Source organism: Aquarana catesbeiana, linkage group LG02, assembly GCF_042186555.1.
Source record: "Aquarana catesbeiana isolate 2022-GZ linkage group LG02, ASM4218655v1, whole genome shotgun sequence".
NCBI lineage: Eukaryota > Metazoa > Chordata > Amphibia > Anura > Ranidae > Aquarana > Aquarana catesbeiana.
Window position 1 is genome coordinate 654,540,762 of NC_133325.1, and position 20,988 is coordinate 654,561,749.

A 20,988-nucleotide genomic window follows, 5' to 3' on the forward strand; every position below is an offset into this window, starting at 1 on the left:
TAAGAAATTAACTAGAAGACCTAACTAAATAGTAAAGAAACATTTTAAAAAATATAATAATAAAAAAAAATGTCACTATAAAAATATAAACTTAGCCTACCTTAGAAGTGGACAGTGTCAGTGAGTAGAGTAGTGGACAGTGTCAGTAGGGCAGTGGATGGTGTGTGGACAGGGTCAGTAGGGCAGTGAACGGTGTTAGGAGAGCAGTGGATGGTGTCAGTAGGGAAGAGGTTGATGTCAGTGGGGTAGTGAACAGTGTCAGTAGTTTTTTTATTTTTATTTTTAGGGCTGTTACTGATTAAAAATTTTCGTGTTCGATTAACAGTTTTTTTTTTTAAATCGATTAATCGACTAATCTCGATTAATTATAACTTACATACAGATCCAACTACTTTTAGCTTACGTCATGCATAGCTCCTCCCCCATACGTGTTACGTTCAATCAGAACTTCCTCAGAACTTCCTCAGCGGGGAGGGGCTACGGCATCACCCTACAGTCTATTTAAGTAGCACTGTTGTTCATCAAGGGGATCGATGGAGAGCCAGAGACATCCATCACCTGCTGAGACAGCAAAGTGTCAGCTCTTTGGAAAAAAAGTGCCCTCATCATAAATGTTTCTTGATTGCTGGATAACCAATCAATGTCAGTTCATCATCAAACTGACTTACAGCCAGGAAAGCCCTCAGATATGTTGATTTTCATAGCCAAGTCCAGGATTTACATAGATGTTTATCTGAATACTTTGACCAGTAAGATCAATCAAATCGTTAGGATCTGTCTTCCTCAATTTATGATTTCATGAACATCGACGTCACCGGACCCCTCCCCCCTTCCCTTTGTTAGCAGACGGAGGCACTTGGGGAAGGGGGGGGGGAGTCCAGTGACGTCGATGTCCGTGACGTCACCGGATTGCTGACGGAACTCCCTGAAGACCCGGAAGCCGGCGGAGAGGTGAATACCGATCAAAAGAATCGAGGAATTAATCTTTAATTTTCCCAGCTCTATTTATTTTTTATTGTTTTTTACAATTTTTTTTAGAAGCCCTGTTGGGGAGCTATGGTGATTAATCAAGGGTCTAAACAGACCCCTGATATCTCACTTTTCAGACAGAGAAAGGAAATTGAGGAAACAGTCCTCAATCTCTATCTCTGCAGCCCAGCTGCACAGAATGAATGAACAGGAATAGTTATGTCCTGAGCTTCTTGTTCATTCACAAACTAAAGCATAGTAAACACAGTTTACTATGCTTCAATTATGAAAGAATATAGCGAGTGATCAGTACTGATCACTCACTGTGTTCTTTGAGAAAAGGAAGGGGCGGCAAATGTGACATATTCACTGGCTGATTTCCATCCTGAAACATCCTTCACAGCATCCAGCAAGAGAGGAGGGGAAGCTTGCAGCACTGCAAAATGAAGGGGGGGCACAGGGGAGCAAACAGGGGGCCTGGGCAACAAAGGGAAGGGGAAACTGGAGAGGAGGGATGCGGGAGCATTTACTGGAATCCATCCCCTTTCCTCCTGCAGAAGCTGAATGCCGGTTGGAGGGAGAGGAGGAAAAGCTGGCTTTCAGTTGCTGCAAGAGGCAAAGGGGATCAGTTCCATTAAATGCTGCCCCAGCTCCTGTCTAGGTTCCAGGGGTCAGCAAGAAAGAGACACGATCTACCCGTCACCTGCCCGCAATCAACAGGTAGATCATGACCCATGGGTTGCCAACCTCCGCTGTAAAACCTAATGTGACTGGGAGGCCACACTATGGCAATCTCTGCAACCCCCAAGGTTCACCTATGTATGTAGGAACACACAGGCAGAAAAACCACTAGATCTATGCATAATCGTGTTTATTTATGGCAAAGGAAAATGTGCAAATTACAATAACTCAATATACTCAGAATAATATGGATAGAACATATGTTTAGAGGGTGTCACCAGATTTTCACATTAGCCCCTATAAAATGTGTTTTGAATCTCCTTTTCCATTAAAACAGATTTAATTTATCACACATGCTTGGAATACCTGGCTTGAAGAACAACATTGTGGAATATACAGTATATCTCAGGATGGCAAAGACATAATCACTGTTTTATTCTATCCTAAAAGGTGACATCAACGTCTATTACCAAAGTAAACACACAATTGATGAAATTGAAAATTGAAGAAAGTATTACATTTATTATCACATAATAGCGTAAAAATCACATAATCAACATTGTACATAAACAATTGATGATACTGGATACAAGAAATAGCAAGATGCTTGGATATGCAGAAGGGCCGACATGTTTAGCATTTTCCTGCTTCTTCAAAGCCACCACATGCATCTACAATTTCATCTAGATTACATAAAACATATCATTAATAACTTAATTTAAGAATCAAGTGATCATTATCTATGATTCTTAAATTAGGTTATTAAAGATATGTTTTATGTAGATGAAATTGTAGATGCATGTGGTGCCTTTGAAGAAGCAGGAATCTGCTAAACATGTCGGCCCTTCTGCACATCCAAGCATCTTGCTATTTCTTGTATCCAGTATCACCTATGGTTTATGTACAATGTTGATTATGTGATTTTTACGCTATTATGTGATAATAAATGTAATACTTTCTTAAACAAAATTTCATCAATTGTGTGTTTACCTTGGTAACAGACGTTGACGTCTCCATTAAAGATCCCACTCTCTTAGTGGAAGCACTGTCTTCTTCCTATTTTTATCTTCATTCATTACCAGGGATTTGGATTTATCTGTTTCTGGAAACTGTCCAACAACACTTTTTCTTATACACTGTTTTATTCCAGTTTATTTACTTCAAACAGACTTGATATTGAGAGGTCACGCAGATAACAAACTTTCCTAACAGGATGTTCTATTGTCTGACTCATCCACTCCAGCCATATTTTTCTATTATATACAAGTATCGGATACATAGGCGTGCACAGGGGGTGTTCCAGGTGTGCCTGGGCACACCCTAATCACCCTGTGCAGCGCAGATTTCCCCTACTATTTCACCAAAGCCCCCAACGGGCTCCTAAAAAAATTGTAAAAAATATGAAAAAAATAAAATTGTAAAAAAAAAAAATACAAAAATAAAATAATAAAAATAAAAAACTACTGACACCATCCACGGCGCTACTGACATCAACATCTGCCCTACTGACACATCCACTGCTTTACTGACACCATCCACGGCGCTACTGACACCAACATCTGCCCTACTGACACGTCCACTGCTCTACTGACACCATCCACCGCGCTACTGACACCAACATCTGCCCTACTGACAGGTCCACTGCTCTACTGACACCATCCACCGCGCTACTGACACCAACATCTGCCCTACTGACACATCCACTGCTCTACTGACACCATCCACCGCGCTACTGACACCATCCATTGCCCTAGTAACCCCGTCCATGTTTTAATACAATTTAAAATGTTTTTTACATTCATTTATAAGAGCGTGTGTATATATAGAGTATATATAGTAAATGGCCTACACCTATAGCAAGGGCTGTATTCAACTTCAAAATCAGAGCTGCATAGTTTGTTTTTATCTATAGATGCCCCTTATCTGCATAGGCAGTTTTGTGGTAAAGGTGAACTATCCCTTTAGGCGTCTTTGCTGTGAACATTAAAATGGTATTAAACTCAAAACCAAAAATGTAATAAATTGAAGCTTATCAATCCTCAGAGGTGGTGGCTGCATTCGTTTTCTTTTTTTGGGCCATTTCCCATTGTTTTCACCTGGTATTCAGGCCAGAAACACCTCCTGTATTAGAGTGCCTAAAATCAAGGTGAAGGAGCACGGGGGGCACAGCAGACAGCATGATTGTCAGTCTGGGAGGAGGGGAATGTTAGATGGACTAGCAGACTTAGATAAATTGAAGCCAAACTCCAGCTCACACTGCAGTTACAGGAAACTGTTTTTATTCTTTGGAATAAAGGTTTTACATGAATAAATAAAAGTTGATCATCGTAAGCACCCCTGTCAGTTGTAAATAATTTGTCTCAACGCACTTAACTGTTACATTTGCAAGAGAGCTTGTTCATTTGAAAAAGAACAGACTTAATGGCCAGATTGCCAGGAGAAAATAAAAGAAAGAAAGCCTAAAAAAAAAAAAAACTAGTGCAGCCAGCACATTTGTTTTGGCGATTATTACCATTTTAAAGGAGAAGTAGGGCCAATGCTTTTTTGGCCCTACTTCTATGGATTACAGGAGTGAAGTTCAATTTGTACTCCTTTGACCTGTTCTAAGCTAGCTGTTGGCTGACATCACTCAACCGGTCCAGGCTGGAGACAGTCAAGACTTTATAGTCAGGATCCACCCAGATGCCTGGATTGGCAGCTGACTCAGCCTCTCAGCTGCACCTCTGGGAGACTGAGCCAGCACCTCCCATCCCCTCCTCAGCCCGGCCAGCGCTCAAATGAGCACTGGAGGAGCAAAGCAGAGAGGCAGTGACTGACAGTCACGGCTCTCCACTCAGAACAGAGGGGGGAGAACTGAGTGATCAGCAGTGTTTGATTGCCCAGTTCTCAGAGCAGAGGCAGCAGGGAACAGATGCAGCACCGGATCAATGCTGCATCCACCTACGTGAGTATAAGGTTGTTTTTTTTTTTTTTTTATACCCCCTACTTCTCTTTTAAGGGTAAATTGTGTCAGTGCCTGAAGCTACAGTGGTCAGTGATGACTCTTTTAAAGCTCAATTACTGCTGGTTATGAATATGTAAATACCTGAATGTTTGTAGCCTGGTCACAGCATACATGGGTGTTTATGTTCAGTTTCTAACATTAGTTAGAAGCATTAGAAGCAATTTTGATTAATGAAAAATACACTGTCTAAGCTGGATCTTTGAAGCACTGAACACTGTTTTTGTCATTATACTTTTTTGTTGCTTTGCTTTCATCCTTTCATAAAAGGACAAACCAGCACAAATGCATGTTCTACACATTACAAACTGATTTCAAAGTGAACCCAAACTGATATTGGACTTGTCTAAAACAGAATAATTTATTCTACTTGTAATGTTCTTCTGAGTCTGAAGCCCTAGTGCAGTGATGGCGAACCTTGGCACCCCAGATGTTTTGGAACTACGTTTCCCATGATGCTCAACTACACTGCAGAGTGTAAAAACATCTGGGGTGCCAAGGTTCGCCATCGCTGCCCTAGTGCATTAGCTTTAAAGTATAAGTTCACCCTAATACTAAAATCTCTATAGCTACTGGCATCCACAATCTAAGACTAACCGATCTAGCGCTGTAAGGAAGAAATCACTATACATACCTTTTCTGAAGCCGCTCCGTTCCGGTCCCATGCTAAGCTGTCAGTGACGGCTTCTCTGTGGAGGTGGGTGTAGAGGAGGCAGCCAACAACAGAAGCCCCATAGTAACTCAATGGGTGATGTCACTTCCCAGGCATTTCACAGCCGTTGTCGGCTGTGTCCTCTGCAGAGCTTCCGCCGCTGGAGATCGGACCAGATTGGCTTCAGAAAAGGTATGAATAGAGATTTCTTCTTTACAGGGCTAGGTACGTTAGCCTTAGGGAAAAAAGTAAAATGATACTGCGCTACGGAATCCACAAACAAAATGTGAAAAGAGTATAGTAGGGTCGGCAGATGAATGCCCTGGTATTCAAAGGAGAAATTTGCTGCCTCTACAAATTACTGCCACCAAGGTGGAGCAAAAATTGGATTAGGGGGGTGTAGACGTGGCGCTATTTCCCTTTAAATATATAAAAATATAAATGTAAGATTAAATACAAAAATGTTAGGGATGGTTGACTGGGTCCTATGGTGAAGATCCTACCATAAATGGTATAGTAAAATGCAGAAAAGAAATGGGTGTGCTACACCCTCTGTCTACCAATCTATAGAGACATAGAGATGGAGGGAAATAAAAACTACAAAGTGAAGATAGTGATGTGAAATTACCATGTGAATATATTCCACCTTGTGTGCTAAAATAAACTGTGTTACACCCTCTGTCTGTTGGTCTCAAAGTGTGTGTGAAAAAACGAATACAAAGATATATAAATGCCAAACATCTAACCAGATGCAACTACCTGATATGTTAAACCTCTGGTGCTGAAAACTACTAATTAGTGTTACACCCCCTAGGAGCTATAATCAACAATCAGAAATGACCTATATATATAATGGTGTTACACCCTCTCTCGGTGGGTGTCAAAGTGTATATATTTTTAAAGGTGCTGAACTTCAGATAGGGTGTCCAACTGTGTGCTACACCCTCTGGAGTCCGCAAACTAAAATCTATAGTCCACAGTGACAAAGTAGTGAATGTGGATATCTACTAGGTCAGAAATCTGGTGTGTGAAAAAATCCAATATGCCAATAAATAGGTAAACAAAATCAAAACGTGAAAAATAAAATAAATATAATAATGATAAATACACAATTCAGTATACGTCTCTGTGTTGCACCACAGTAAGACCACAAAAAAACAAACTGATAAGATTGTTGCACATTGTTGAATACTAAATCATTAATAAATTAGTCCATAAATAAAGTGACTTGTGCTCAGAAAACAGTGTCCAGTGCTTCATCAAAATTTGGCGATGATTATTCTTTCAAGTGACAGTGGTGCCAGGTGATAATATCCATGTTGATAATGTAATTGCACTCACCAGATGACATTACCCCCCCCCAGGGGTGTTATGCCTTCACAGTATGAGCCACTGTGCAGCCCTCTGGAGTTCTGCTGGGCAATCTGAGAAAACGTTTTTCTGGCTTTCCCACCGAGATGTTACATAGGGGAAAGAGTAATGCCCATAGTGTGATATTGTTTAAAAAAGACTTTATTTGATAAAAAGTTTAGGAGATATACTCACATTTACAGCGTTTTTAACATGCATGAAGGTAAAACAAGAGCCGGCGCTGTGTAAACAACAGACCGGAAGTGACACAATGACACTCATTTGTGGATGGCAGTAGATTTATACCCCATACACACGGTCGGAATTTCCGACAGAAAAAGTCCGATGGGAGCTTTTGGTCGGATATTCCGACCGTGTGTATGCCCAATCAGACTTTTTCTGTTGGAATTTCCGACGGACTTAGATATAGAACATGTTCTAAATTTTTCTGTCAGAAATGCAGACGGAGGTTGTCCCGTTGGCAAGTCTGACCGTGTGTACGCGGCATCAGAGACTTTACTATTAGGGTGAACTTCCACTTTAAATCCAAGCCTCTCTAGGTTACATGGTCATAAAATGATTCAAATTTTGTAATGAGTTTTCAGCATTATTTGTTTTTTTCCTTCTTGAGTTAAATTTCTCGCCTGACCCTTCAGTAAAGAATTTATGTTCATACCACAGTTCCAAGTCTACTTTTGCCTTCGATAATCTGATTCCTCCTGTATTGAGTTGTATTCTAATTGAACTATCTGCCCCCATGTTGTAAAGCTCTACGTAAACTGTTGGCACTATGTAAATCCTATATAATAATAATAATAATAACCATAATCTACCATATATCTCCAAGCACCCTGACAAACCTGCAATGATATGCCACCAATTGGATAGTATATGATGTAAAAAGTAGTGAACTATATCATCACCTTTAGGTTCCATTGAGGGTGTAGCTGTGAATAAAACCAGAACCTTCAAACAACTGCATTCCTCAATGAATTGCACATGTAAGTTGATATTACTGTTGGTAGAATCAGCAGAGCTAGTTTTGTCTAAACATACATTTGTAGAACCCAAAATGTAGAGTAGCTGTATACCAGTTTTATCAGTCAATCGTTTTATCATCAGTTTAGTAGTCTTGGTATTTTAATATGGCAGTTGGGTGATTGGGGTGAATTAAATTGTGATTGAAGAGGCACAATGATGAACATGACTGTATCTAGTGTTTAGGTTGGAACATTTTGATATGGCGCTAATGGCGCTAATATAGTTAGAAATGTAGAAAGGTAGGTTTTCATCTGGTGTGGTTTTGTGTATTTTTTACATGAAGAATTGCAGGAAGCCAAACAGACGCGACCCCCTGCATTGTTAGCTTCCTACAATTCAACATGAAACTGAAATGAATAAATATAAATAAATGGGGCAACAGCTCATTTTGTTGGTCACAACTACAATGTTTTGTTCTACTCGGAAAGACTTATAAAACATATTTTCATTCTTCTGCTCTTTCCTAAGAAAAAAACAAAAAAAAAACAAAAAACAAGGAGCTGCCCTTTGGGGAGCCCAGAAATACTTGCATGCTTGAGATCAACAAAACTTCTGAAGGTTATGTCTAGTGACTTAAAAATACATAAATGACCAATTGTGGTGCTGCTTATGCTTGGAGAACTTATACAATCAATTCAAGCATCTCTAGCAAAAAAAATAGCAGGTGTTTGGACTAAAACACAAGTATAGGCTTGTGTGTCTGGGCAATTTTTGCATCAGAACTGCTATTCTTCCCATGCAAGTCAATGGGAATGCAAAAGCAGCTCAAGAAAGCTTCCAACAGCTTAGAACAAGCTCAGAGGGAACTCAGAATGATATAAAACATCTCAAAGCTTGACTTTACTTGCATTTCTAAATTATTGTTTGTATACACAGTCATTTGTTTGCATCAAAACTGCTTTTCTCCCCACATAGATCAATTAAAATGCAAAAGTAACTCAGAAGGAACTTGGACACATCTCAAATATAAGCTTTGAATGCTTTGAAAAGTGTGCCACATTTGAACGTCTAGACAAGCCCCTAAAATATCAGCAGGGTGGGAGAGAAAAACTGTGCTAAATGAGCTCTGTGATAAAAAAACAGGTCCGTGATACCCAATGAGCATTTTGTCTGTACTGTATATAGGTGATCATTTATCAGTTTATATAGCTGGAGAGCTACCATTCCCACATAGCTACCGCTCAGCTTACAACATTTTTCAAGTGTAAGGCCTCGTACACACGACCGGATTTTACGCAGACAAAGCACCAGACTTTTGTCCGAAGGGCGTGTGCCGTGAACTTGTCTTGCATACAAACGGTACACAATTGTCGGCCAACAAATATGAACGTAGTGACGTACTACGTGAAATTTCAGCTCTTGAGCACCACCCTTTGGACACCTTCTGCTAATGTCATGTTTGGTGAGCCTTGATGCTGAGCATGCGTGTTTGTACTTTGGACTTTTGTGTGACAGACTTGTGTACTGTACACACACAGGAAAATCTGACAACAGGCCGTTGTCCGGTGAAAATTTGCTAGCCTGCCCTCCAACATTGGTTGGTGGAAAGTTGGCCAACAATTGTCTGATGGAGCGTACTAATGGTCGGATTTTAGGCAATCAGTCTGTCATCCCTCAATTCCCTGACGAAAATCCAATCGTGTGTATGAGGCTTTAGTCTGAAAACAAAAGTGGGAAATTGGGTTATAGAGATGACTCCAGGGCCGTCTGTATTATTGATTGGACCCTGGGCAAACATTTCCTTGGGCCCTCCCAAATTCACTTATCAACTATTTGCGGGCAGTGTGGGCTCAAGGGCAGCTGCTTTGGGTCCCAGAACAATGACTTGGCCCAGGGCAGCTGCCCCTTTTGCCCTGTGTTAAAGACGGCCCTGGATGGATCTTCAGAAAAAGAGGTGAGTACAATTTTAAAAATGAAAGAAATAGGCATTGTAAAACATTCTCAGACCATAATATGAGAAGCATAGTCTGGCAGAGTTGTGATAGCTTTTTATGGTGATAATATTATGGATACTGTAGAATGGTGATTACTCCACCCTGTTAAATAAAGTTGAATAAAATAATTCATGTTTGTATTTGTCAGGCTGGAAAACTGGAATTCATAGCAGTGGGAAATTTGAACCTGGCTTATGCTAGAAATTAAAAAAAAAAAAAAGTCTAAAAATATTATTTTTCATTCCAGTTTCATACATTTTACCAATTGGTGCCTCAACCGCAACCTATAAACAAGAAGGGTAAAGTTGAGTAGGGATGTCATCAATATTAAATTAACTATATACAAAACAGACAATAAATTGTCTCTGAAGGATACACTAGTTGTAATGGTTCACAACCTGCAGTTGATAGAGCCAAAGACTTTGGGAAGCAACAGGTATAATACCATCTTGATGTTTTTCACCAGTGGCTCCTTAAGAGGAGGCCCTCTCTGCACATTGACTGGGCCATTTTTGGATCCTTGAACTAGAAGTCTTTATGTATCCAGCTATGGGAATTTTTACAGTGTCCTGAAAAAGTATTCATACCCCATATTTTGTCATGTTACAACCAAAAATGTAAATGTATTTTATTGGGATTTTATGTGATAGACCAACACAAAGTGGCACTTAATTGTGAAGTGGAAGGAAAATGACAAATGGTTTTCAAAATTTTTTACAAATAAATATCTGAAAAGTCTGGCGTGTATTTGTGATCAGCCCCCTTTACTCTTATACCCCTAAAATCTAGTGGAACCAATTGCCTTCAGAAGTCACCTAATTAGTAAATAGAGTCCATATGTGTGTAATTTAATCTCATTATAAATACAGCTGTTCTGTAACACTCTCAGAGGTTTGTTAGAGAACCTTAGTGAACAAACAGCATCATGAAGGCCAAGGAACACACCAGACAGGTCAGTGATAAAGTTGTAAAGAAGTTTAAAGCAGGGTTACGTTATAAAAAAAAATATCCCAAGCTTTGAACATCTCACGGAGCACTGTTCAATCCATCATCCTGAAAATGGAAAGAGTATGGCACAACTGCAAACCTACCAAGACATGGCCCTAAACCTAAACTGACAGACCGGGCAAGGAAGAGCCTTGACCCTAATTTCCACTAATAATGGGGATCATGTATGTGGGATTGCCAGGAACATCAAGTTGTTACACAGATCTGAATATTGTTTTATGTAGTCTGCAAGGTGTCTTTTTGCTGCAGGTTCCACCTGTACATAGACTTCACTTTTCTTTACCATTAACGATATCAGGGTAGTATTTCATATTAGTTGTGCTATCTGCGAATCATGAGAAATGCTTAATATGGCAGTTGCATGGATGATATTACAAAAATAGACATAATGGGGTCTATTTAAAAAACATAAACAACTAATATGGGTTTGTGCTATATATCTATGAGGAAACACACCAGCTGCTGAAAACCTCATCAAAATTAATAAAACGTAGCTGATTTTCAGAAAAGCCACATTTGATGTGCACAGTTTATTTAAAAGGTTCATATAATGATAATTCCAGTGATAGCTTTGCAGCTGTATACAAACAGAGAAGGGCGCTCTGTAAACTGAAAACCATGAAAGAAGAGAACAGACGACTGGTATAGTGTAGTTACTGTATTTATATTTTGTTTAATTGATTAAAAGACATACACTCACATAAAAACTTTATGCAGAAGGCTTAAAACAGGGGGCAACCTGTAGGTGGAGTCCACCACCATTACCAGCAGCAAGGATGTTTGGTGGTGGATATAGCCACTGATCCAGGAGAAGGATTGCATGCCAGCGCTGAAGTACACACTCTCTGCCAGGTTTCCACTTCTGTTACCCCAAAGGGTCGCTACTGTTTTCAATATTTTTTTTTTAATAGTAGATGATGTGAATGTACAATGTATATGTAAAGCACTGCGTAAATTGACTGCGCTATATAAGTACCTGAAATAAATAAATAAATAAAAATAGCCTGTGTATTGTTTGTGTACATAGGTATGCACAGCCTATTGCATTAGGGTGTGCCCCTTAGAGCTCAAACACACATGCATGTGTGTATATTGTCAGTAGAGCAGTGGACAGCGTCAGTCAGTAGAGCAGTGGACTTTGTCAGTAGGGAAGAGGACAGTGTCAATCATTTTTTATTTTTTTTAATTTTATTTATAATTTTTTTTAAAGATTTAAATTTTTATTTTTTTTTACTATTTTTTAGGTCCCCTCGCCTTTGCAAAATATCATTAGTTTAACAGACCCCTGATGTCTTACTTTTGAGACTGAGAAAGGGACTGAGGACAGAGATTCCTCAGTCCCTTTCTCTGCAGCCTAATGCCGCATACACACAAGCGGACTTTTCAATGGACTAGGTCCGACAGTCTTTCCGACGGACTTTACAGCGTAGGTCCGGCGGACTTTCAAACGAACGGACTTGCCTACACGATCACACCAAAGTCCGACGGATTCGTACGTGATGACGTGCGACCGGACTAAAATAAGGAAGTTGATAGCCAGTAGCCAATAGCTGCCCTAGCGTCGGTTTTAGTCCATCGGACTAGCATACAGACAAGTAGATTTTTCGACTGGACTCGAGTCCGTCGGAAAGATTTGAAACATGTTTTATTTCTAGGTCCGTCGGACTTTTGGGGAAAAAAAGTCCGCTGGAGCCCACACACGATCGAATTGTCCGACGGAGTCCGGTCCTCTGGACCAAGTCTGCCGGAAAGTCTGCTCGTGTGTACGCGGCATTAGCTGCACTGGACAGTGAATGAATGGGAAGTGCTCTGTACTGAGCGGCTTCCTGTTCTTCACAAACTGAAGCATAGTAAACACAGCAGCCAGCGGGAGAGGATGGAAGCCGGAAGTGCTTGGGCACAGGGGAGGCCGGGCAGTAGGAGGAATTGGTGCTGCACGCGGTGTTTAGAGTGTCCCTAGGCACACCTGGCACACCCTGTGCACACGCCTATGTATATTGTACACATTTTTATTTAGTAGCATTACAGATAGTAGTAGGTAGTCACAGGAAGGTTTCTCCCCCAGTGGCTTTTTTTTTTCAAGGCCACTGAATTTTTACTATTCATTCAAAGCAGGCACATACTGAGCGATTGAAACATTTATAAATAATCTTTTTAGATGAAAATAAAATATTTGGCTTCTCTTTTTTCACCCCCTCATTTCTATATATATATATAGGCAACCACTAATTTCACCTTATTGTATATGATTGATTTGCTCCAACTGTTCGAAAAGATAACTAACTATTGCTGATACTATATAAGATATATGTAGCTGAGACTAGTCTATACTGTATTCCACGCAGCAATTGGAAACATTCAGCCTTCAGACCAAATATGGCTTGACTATGAAGACAGAAACCAATAGAGAGACAGAAACTTCACCTTAGGGGGAGGTTGTGATAGAATTACATAAACAGCATGTGACAGATGACCGACTGAGGAATGCGGTGTCATGCGACACCTGAGAAAAGGGCGTATCATAGAGAATTGTGTGTCATCTTCCGAGTCTGTGTGAAAATAGATCAATGTTGATTGAAGGAAATGATGAGATATCGGAGAGAGAAATTTTCAGTTTCACTGTTATTGACTCTCGTTGCAATCCTGTAGATAACCTTGTTATGAGTAATGCATTGTATAATTGTTGTGACTCCACTTTTTTTTTTTTTTTTTTTGTTCCAAGAGTGACTCCATATCCTCAATAAATATTTTTTTTCCTATCCCTCACTCCTCAATGTCATTGCTATTTATTTGTCTTCCTTCTAGATAAAAATTATCATTCTTTATGGTTGCAATATGACATATAAAGCATTAAATCTTTCTTTTGTCAAGCCACCAAAATTAGATACTTTTCTATCTACTAAAGGGCAAAGCTGGAGATCAGCAATGTATAAATCTGAACGAATGTAAATGCTGCTGCCCCCTGTTGATTAAAAATGGCAATGCACTGAACGAGTAGTAAAAGTTTAGAAGACGCACCAGTTTACAAAAAGTCTGGGTAACTGCACCTAGTTTTCTCACATTTTAACTGATGTCTGTGAAAAGAGTTAAAACTGATATTAGATGACAGACAGGCATCTTAGCTATGATCTATGATGATCTTGTATAATTTCACATTGGGTGGTGAAACAGACTTGTGTAAACTCTGAATTGCTTTAGCTGTTGCATTGCCAGTGCTGTCTCTCCTCACTCCCATAGGCTGACAGAGTAGTGGGAGAGCAAAGCAAAGGCGAGTATGTGCTTTTGGGGAAGGGGGCATTAAAACAAATTTGTAGTTTTACCCTACATAGGCAACGCACCTGAATGGTCTGAGCAAAATATCTCACTTTTGCATGTTGCGTTAGTTATGATGATTCAAGCTAAGAAAAATGTAATCTATTATAGAGGGCCAAGTCCCACACATTCCAGATAAATGATCAAGTGCCAGCAGCTCTAACCATAGCTAATAAATAAACATAATTTCCAAAATTTTACTTTGATGAAGGTTCAGTTTTACATGAAATATTATCTCTGTTTACTCATAAGGGATGTGAGAATGAAAAATGTTTTCATTCTTCAAATTACTGGATTGAAAAGATAATGGTAAAATCAAGGGGTTTTCTTCTTCAGGTTGTACCTGTCTCTAGATCGATAGATTGGAGTAGCTACAGTAAAACTGGCCATAGATGGGTAAAATTTTGTACAAAAATTCTGTGCAAAAAAATGCTCTTAAAGGTTTGTTCGGTTTTCCAATACTTAGTAGGTCAATTCCATATTCGTTTTCCACAATAGTGATAAGAAAATTCAAAGGTGTAGGTTGGAAAATTTTTCGCGAACAAACAAATTTCTAACAGTGTATGTGGTTTTTGTTTGGTAAAGTCTATTCACTCCAAAATCAAATGTTAAAAGTAAACAAAATCTTTTGAATGACAGATGAATGCTCTGAGAATTTTCATACGAATTTTGTTAAGAATTTCTATGGCCAGCTTAAAGGGGTTGTAAACCTTCGTGCTTTTTCACCTTAATGTATCCTATGCATTAAGGTGAAAAAACACCTGGCAGTGACCGGCCCCCCCAGCCCCCCGTTTTACTTACCTGAACCCTGGAACTTGACCAGGCGGGGACGCGCTGTCTCTCTGCTCAGGGTTCTTGGCTCTTGATTGGATAGATTGATAGCAGCGCAGGCATTGGCTCCCGCTGCTGTCAAGCAAATCCAAAGACGCAGGCGCCGGGGGGGCGGGGGCCGAATCATACATTCGGCGGCTAGGGGGTTATCTGATGTGGGAAGGAGCCGCAAGAGCCATCGGGGGACACCAGAAGACAAGGTTTGGGGCCACTCTGTGCAAAACGAGCTGCACAGTGGAGGTAAGTATGATATGTTTGTTATTAAAAAAAAACAAAAGAACCCTTACAATCGCTTTAAGACAATAAAGCCTGATTGGTGAGTGCTTAAAGAGATACTAAAGGTTCCCTTTTTTTTCTTTTAAAATAACAAACATGTCATACTTACCTCCTCTGTGCAGTTGGTTTTGCACAGAGTGGCCCCGATCCTCCTTTTCTGGGGTCCCTCCATGGCGCTCCTGGCTCCTCCTCGCATTGAGTGACCCGTCAGAGAGGTGCTCTCCTTTGGGACACCCATGCGTGCGCGCTCCCGTGTCCTGCTGCTGCGTCCATAGACAAAGACAGCAGGACTCCACACCGCCCTTTGGCGCCTGCGTCATTGGATTTGATTTGATTGCTTCTCGGCCTTTTGGCTAAGGTCAGTTGTAGCATCTGTTCTTATCAGTTTCCAGAGGAGGCGCTGTGCAACTCCCAAGAGTGGGGAGGGCACATGCAAGTCCAATGGTTTCATTAGACCTGGAAGGGCGGTTCGGCAGTGCCGGTGTCTGGACACCCACCGAGACGTCAGCGGGGCTGAGTCCGAGCCGTCCGGAAGGGCTCTCCTGGTGAGGATGGGTGCTGCATCTGGGTCTGATCCAGAGGGTCAGGTCCCTGGGCTTCTGGCCTAGATTGGGGTAGCTCTAGCTCTGGTCAGTTTTTCGGGAGAGAACACCGGCTCCTCTCTAGCTGAGGAGGAGGAGCGGTTGGCGTGATGGCAAGGGCTCTCACCAAGCTCCCTGAGCTTCAGGTCTTCCTGGCTAGGGTGGGGGCTGCTGTGGTCTTGGTTGTTGGTCAGGGTTGGTCACAAAAGTCTATGGTGTATGTGCCCCTGGAGTCGTAGTCCAGGGGTGCCATAAAATCACTGTGAGTGAGGGTCACTTTGATTTGTGCCACCACGGTCACTGCACCATTACATGCTTTTTTTTTTTTTTTTTTCAAATTCTCTGAGGAGGGAGCAGGGAGCAGGGGGCAGGGTCGAGCCATGCTATGTGTGTCTAAAGATGCACACAGCCAGGCTCGGGATTGAGCCCACACGTCTAGCCCCATAGCAAGCAGTTTGCTATGGGCAGACGGAGAGAAGGTGGAGATGACAGAGCCGGCAGGTGACCCCAGAGTAGGAGGTTTGGGATTCTTTGTGCAAAACCATTACACAGAGCAGATAAGTAGGACATGTTTGCTATCTAAAAAAAAGTTAACAAACTTTACAATCACTTTTTAATTTTCATACCCAGTTATATGCAGCAAAATTAAAATATATGTTTTGCCTTGCACATGATTGGATAAAGGGATTTAATTTCACCTTAGTTACCTCAATAATGTGGCATGTAGGCACCCCATTTTTTCAAGTGTACAACCATTTAAAAAAGGAAGCAAGGAAGGAAGAAAGAAAAAGAAAGAATAATCTAAATATTTACCTAGACCCTTTTTATTTGAGGTTGTGTAGATCCCTAGAATTTTGTAAGAAGTCACAAACAGGCCCACTAGATTTTGTAATAACTGATATGACCTGTTAAGGCAAATAAATTGCCCACTCCACATTGTGTGTATAGTTCCAATGCCAACATTACTCTACAAGCTAGTAGCACTGTAGATAGAGTACTCTACAGATCCAGTGGAAAGTATGCTCTCATCTATCAAGTAATTAAGCACTGATGCCACAGATATTTTTAGCTCCCACTGAGGAACAATATAACAGGTAATTATTTTCACTAAGTGCCAACATAAGGGGCACTTTTCCCTCCATTGACCACCAATGTAAGGGCACTCTTACTTCGATGACCACCAATATAAGGGGCACTCTTCCTCCCACCAACCTGTTAGGCGGCGAGGCCTACTGTGCCTGTGCACATGAGTTAGTTCTCAGGCTGAGTGACTCTTCAATGCCTGAGACCATGCAGAGACTGTGGTCATGTGAAAAGTCTAAGTTTAAGGCAGTTACCTGACTTAGAGATGAGCCTTCACTGTATGTAGTAATAAAGCGCAGAGTTCCTCTGAAAAGCGACTTGTCCCATGTCATTCCCACTGTAACTTTTATGTTTCCTTTAGGAGAGACGTGCTGAGCCTGTGCCCACTCCACCAGTCCAGCGTACCTCTGTTACCTCACTCCCAGTAACAGAATGGGGTCCCACCGAGCACATAGTGTGGACCTTTTGCAAGCTCTCACTTAACTTCTTTCTTCCTGTACCGTGTGACTAGGCCATAGATCTCTGTAATGTTAGTCTGCTCCCAGTTGTTATGGAAGATGGACTGCCAGGAAAGGAGCCAAAACACCATCCCCCTCACTACCAGAGGACTTGTCACCTTACCAGGTACTGTGCTAATGACTGGTTGCTTGTAGCTTGTTCATTCACTCAGTTACCCATACCAACTACACTTCTTCTTCCTTGTCTTGGCAAGTTAACCTTTTGTAAAAGTGTTATTTATACCCCATAGTGCTTTTACAGACCCAGAATCTTTGGAATACGTCAGAATCAACATGCATCCCACTGAATAACTTCAGACCAAGCTTATAACGGTTAGGATAACTTCTACTGTAGAAATGCAGCATGACAATACAGAACACGCAATGTCCTTTACCTAATCCTAACTATCATGATGTAGTTACCCAGACATACCTCCATGATGTCCATATAGGCATTGTCCATGACTCTTGGTATCTTCATCGCTGTCCTTGTATTTACAGGTAGGTCTCTACAACCCCTGCACTGTGTTCTCCACTCCGGTTCTCAGTTCGACTGCCTTTCTTAGCGCCCCCCCCCCTCCTTATATCACAGGTGGGTCCACCAAAGCCAAAAACCCACCACTGGTCACCAATGTAAGGGGCACTCTTCTTACCACTAACCACCAATAAAGGGGCACTCATCTTCCCACTGACCACCAATGTAAGGACACTCTTCCTTCCACTGACTACAAATGTAAGGGGCACTTTTCCTCCCACTGACCACCAATGTAAGGACACTTTTCCTCCCACTGCCCCCCAATGTAAGGACAAGCTTCCTTCCACTGCCTACCAAAATAAGGGACACTAATTTCCACCCACTGACCACCAATGTAAGGACACTCTTCCTCCCACTGCCCACCAATGTAAGGACACTCTTCCTTCCACTGACTACCAAAATAAGGGACACTTCCACCCACTGACCACCAATGTAGGGGCACTCTTCCATCCACTGACAACCAATGTAGGGCCACTCTTCCATCCACTGACAACCAATGTAGGAGCACTCTTCCCCCCACTGACCACCAATGTAAGGAAATTCTTCTGCTGACCACCAATGTAGGGGCACTCTTTGATCCACTGACAACCAATGTAGGGGCACTCTTTCCCCCCACAGGCCACCAATGTAAGGACATTCTTCTCTGACCACTGTTGTAGGGGCAGTCTTTCTCCTGCTGACCTCCAATGTAAGTGGCATTCTTTTTCCACCTAACCAGCAATTTAATGGGGCACATCTCTACATCCCCAATAAAATGGGGCACTATACTGCTGGAAATGGGCACTTTTTCATTGCTTGTGAATTCAAAACTGTTTGCTCATTTAAGAGGGTACTGCACTGCCCACCAAAGTAAGAGAGCCCTTCTTCACTGACCACCAAAGTAAAAGAACACTGTTAGGCATATTTATAAAACACTGAATGTGGCATTCACTGCCGGTGAATCAATTACTACAATCTAAAACATCAGGAAGGTACAACTGCAGTGAATGTTTGATGAATGTCACATTCGCTGTTTTATAAATATGCCGCTATCAATTTTACCTTTATTATTCATTTCATAAGTCAGTAATAATATTTTTGTCAGATAGAGGAAGAGAGGGTGTTAAAACTTGACAGATGCTGATCTAGACAAAGAAATAAATACGAATAAAAATATTACAAAGGTTTGGTTCCGATTAATGGTGAAACACCCAAAATGGTTGGCACCACATCCCTGGGGAAAATTTAAATGACAGTAGGGAAGAGCAAGGGATTTTAACGGTGCAGATTGATCCACAAAAAAGAAAAGTAATAGATAAAAATATAATTTTTAATATACATTCAAAGTTAAAAGACATATAAAAAAGAAACACATATTTTGCATGTGTAACAGTGTTTATACAGTTACGGTGGTCACACATGACAGAAATATATTTTTTAGATGAAATGACCGCATACTAGCCCGACATTATTATTATTATTATACAGGATTTATATAGCGCCGACAGTTTACGCAGCGCTTTACAACATTAGGGCAGACAGTACAAGTACAATACAATTCAATACAGGAGGAATCAGAGGGCCCTGCTCGTTAGAGCTTACAATCTAGGAGGGAGGGTCAAGTGATACAAAAGGGTAATAGCTGTGGGGGATGAGCTAATGGAGAAAATAGTGCAGTTGTTAGATGGAGGCAGGATAGGCTTCTCTGAAGAGGAAAGTTTTCAGGGATCGCCTAAAAGTGGATAAAGTTGGAGACAGTCTGACAGATTGGGGTAGGGAATTCCAGAGGATGGGCGAGGCTCAGGAGAAGTCCTGGAGGCGGATATGGGAGGAGGTGATGAGGGAGCTAGAGAGCAGGAGGTCTTGGGAGGAACGGAGATGGCGATTAGGTTGGTATTTTGAGACTAGGTTAGTGATGTAGCTGGGGGCAGAGTTGTGGATGGCTTTGTAACTTATTGTTAGTATTTTGAATTTAATTCGTTGGGCGAGTGGTAGCCAATGGAGGGATTGGCAGAGAGGGGTAGCAGACACTGAGCGGTTTGTAAGGTGGATGAGTCTGGCAGCAGCATTCATGATGGACTGAAGGGGGGATAGTCTGTTTAAAGGTAAGCCAATGAGGAGTGAGTTGCAGTAGTCAAGGCGAGAGATAACCAGGGAGTGAATCAGGAGCTTTGTGGTTTCATTGGTTAGAAAGGGACGAAGTTTAGAGATGTTGCGGAGGTTGAGGCGGCAAGCTTTAGAAAGTGATTGGATGTGGGGCTGAAAGGAGAGTTCAGAATCCAGGATAACACCTAGTACCCTGACATGTGGGGACGGGTGGATGGTTTTGCCATTGCTCTTGACAGAGAAGTCGGGGGAAGAGGAACGTGGGGGAGGAAATATTATAAGCTCGGTTTTGGACAAGTTGAGTTTGAGGAAGTGGTATGACATCCATACAGATATGTCGGTTAGTAAGTTAGTGATGCGTGAGGAGACTGATGGAGTGAGTTGAGGGGTGGAGAGATAGATTTGTGTGTCATCAGCATAGAAATGATATTGAAAGCCGTGAGAAGCTATCAGCTGACCCAGGGAAGAGGTGTAGATTGAAAATAAAAGAGGTCCAAGAACAGAACCTTGGGGGACCCCGACAGAGAAGGGAAGAGGAGTGGAGGAAGTAGAATTGTAAGTGACACCGAAGGTGCGTTGGGATAGGTAGGATGAGAGCCACTGAAGAGCACAGTCATGGAGACCGAGGGAGTAAAGTTTTTTGAGGAGGAGGGGGTGGTCAACCGTGTCAAAGGCAGCTGAAAGATCCAGAAGTAGGAGTACAGAATAGTGTCCATTGGTTTTTGCAGTTAGTAGGTCATTTGTGAGTTTGAAGGGGATCAAGAAGGTTGTTTTTAATGAGGTGGTCACTCAGTTGGTTGTAAACCAGGCGTTCAAGGAGTTTAGAGGAAAAGGGGAGCAAGGAGATTGGGCGTAGGTTGTTAAGATTGGTAGGGTCCAAGGACGGCTTTTTGAGTATGGGGGTGACCAGTGCATGTTTTAGAGCATCGGGGAAGATGCCAGAGGTGAGGGAGAGATTGAAGATGTGGGTTAGAGAGTGTAGGATGGGGTCAGAGGGTGACCGTAGCATTTGAGAGGGAATAGGGTCCAGGGGACAGGTGGTTAGGTGGGCGATAGAAAGGAGTTTAGCAACTTCATCTGTAGTAGTAGATTTGAATAGGGGGGGGTGTCAGTTGTATCTGTTGACATGGGGTCTTAGCTGGGGGAGATACC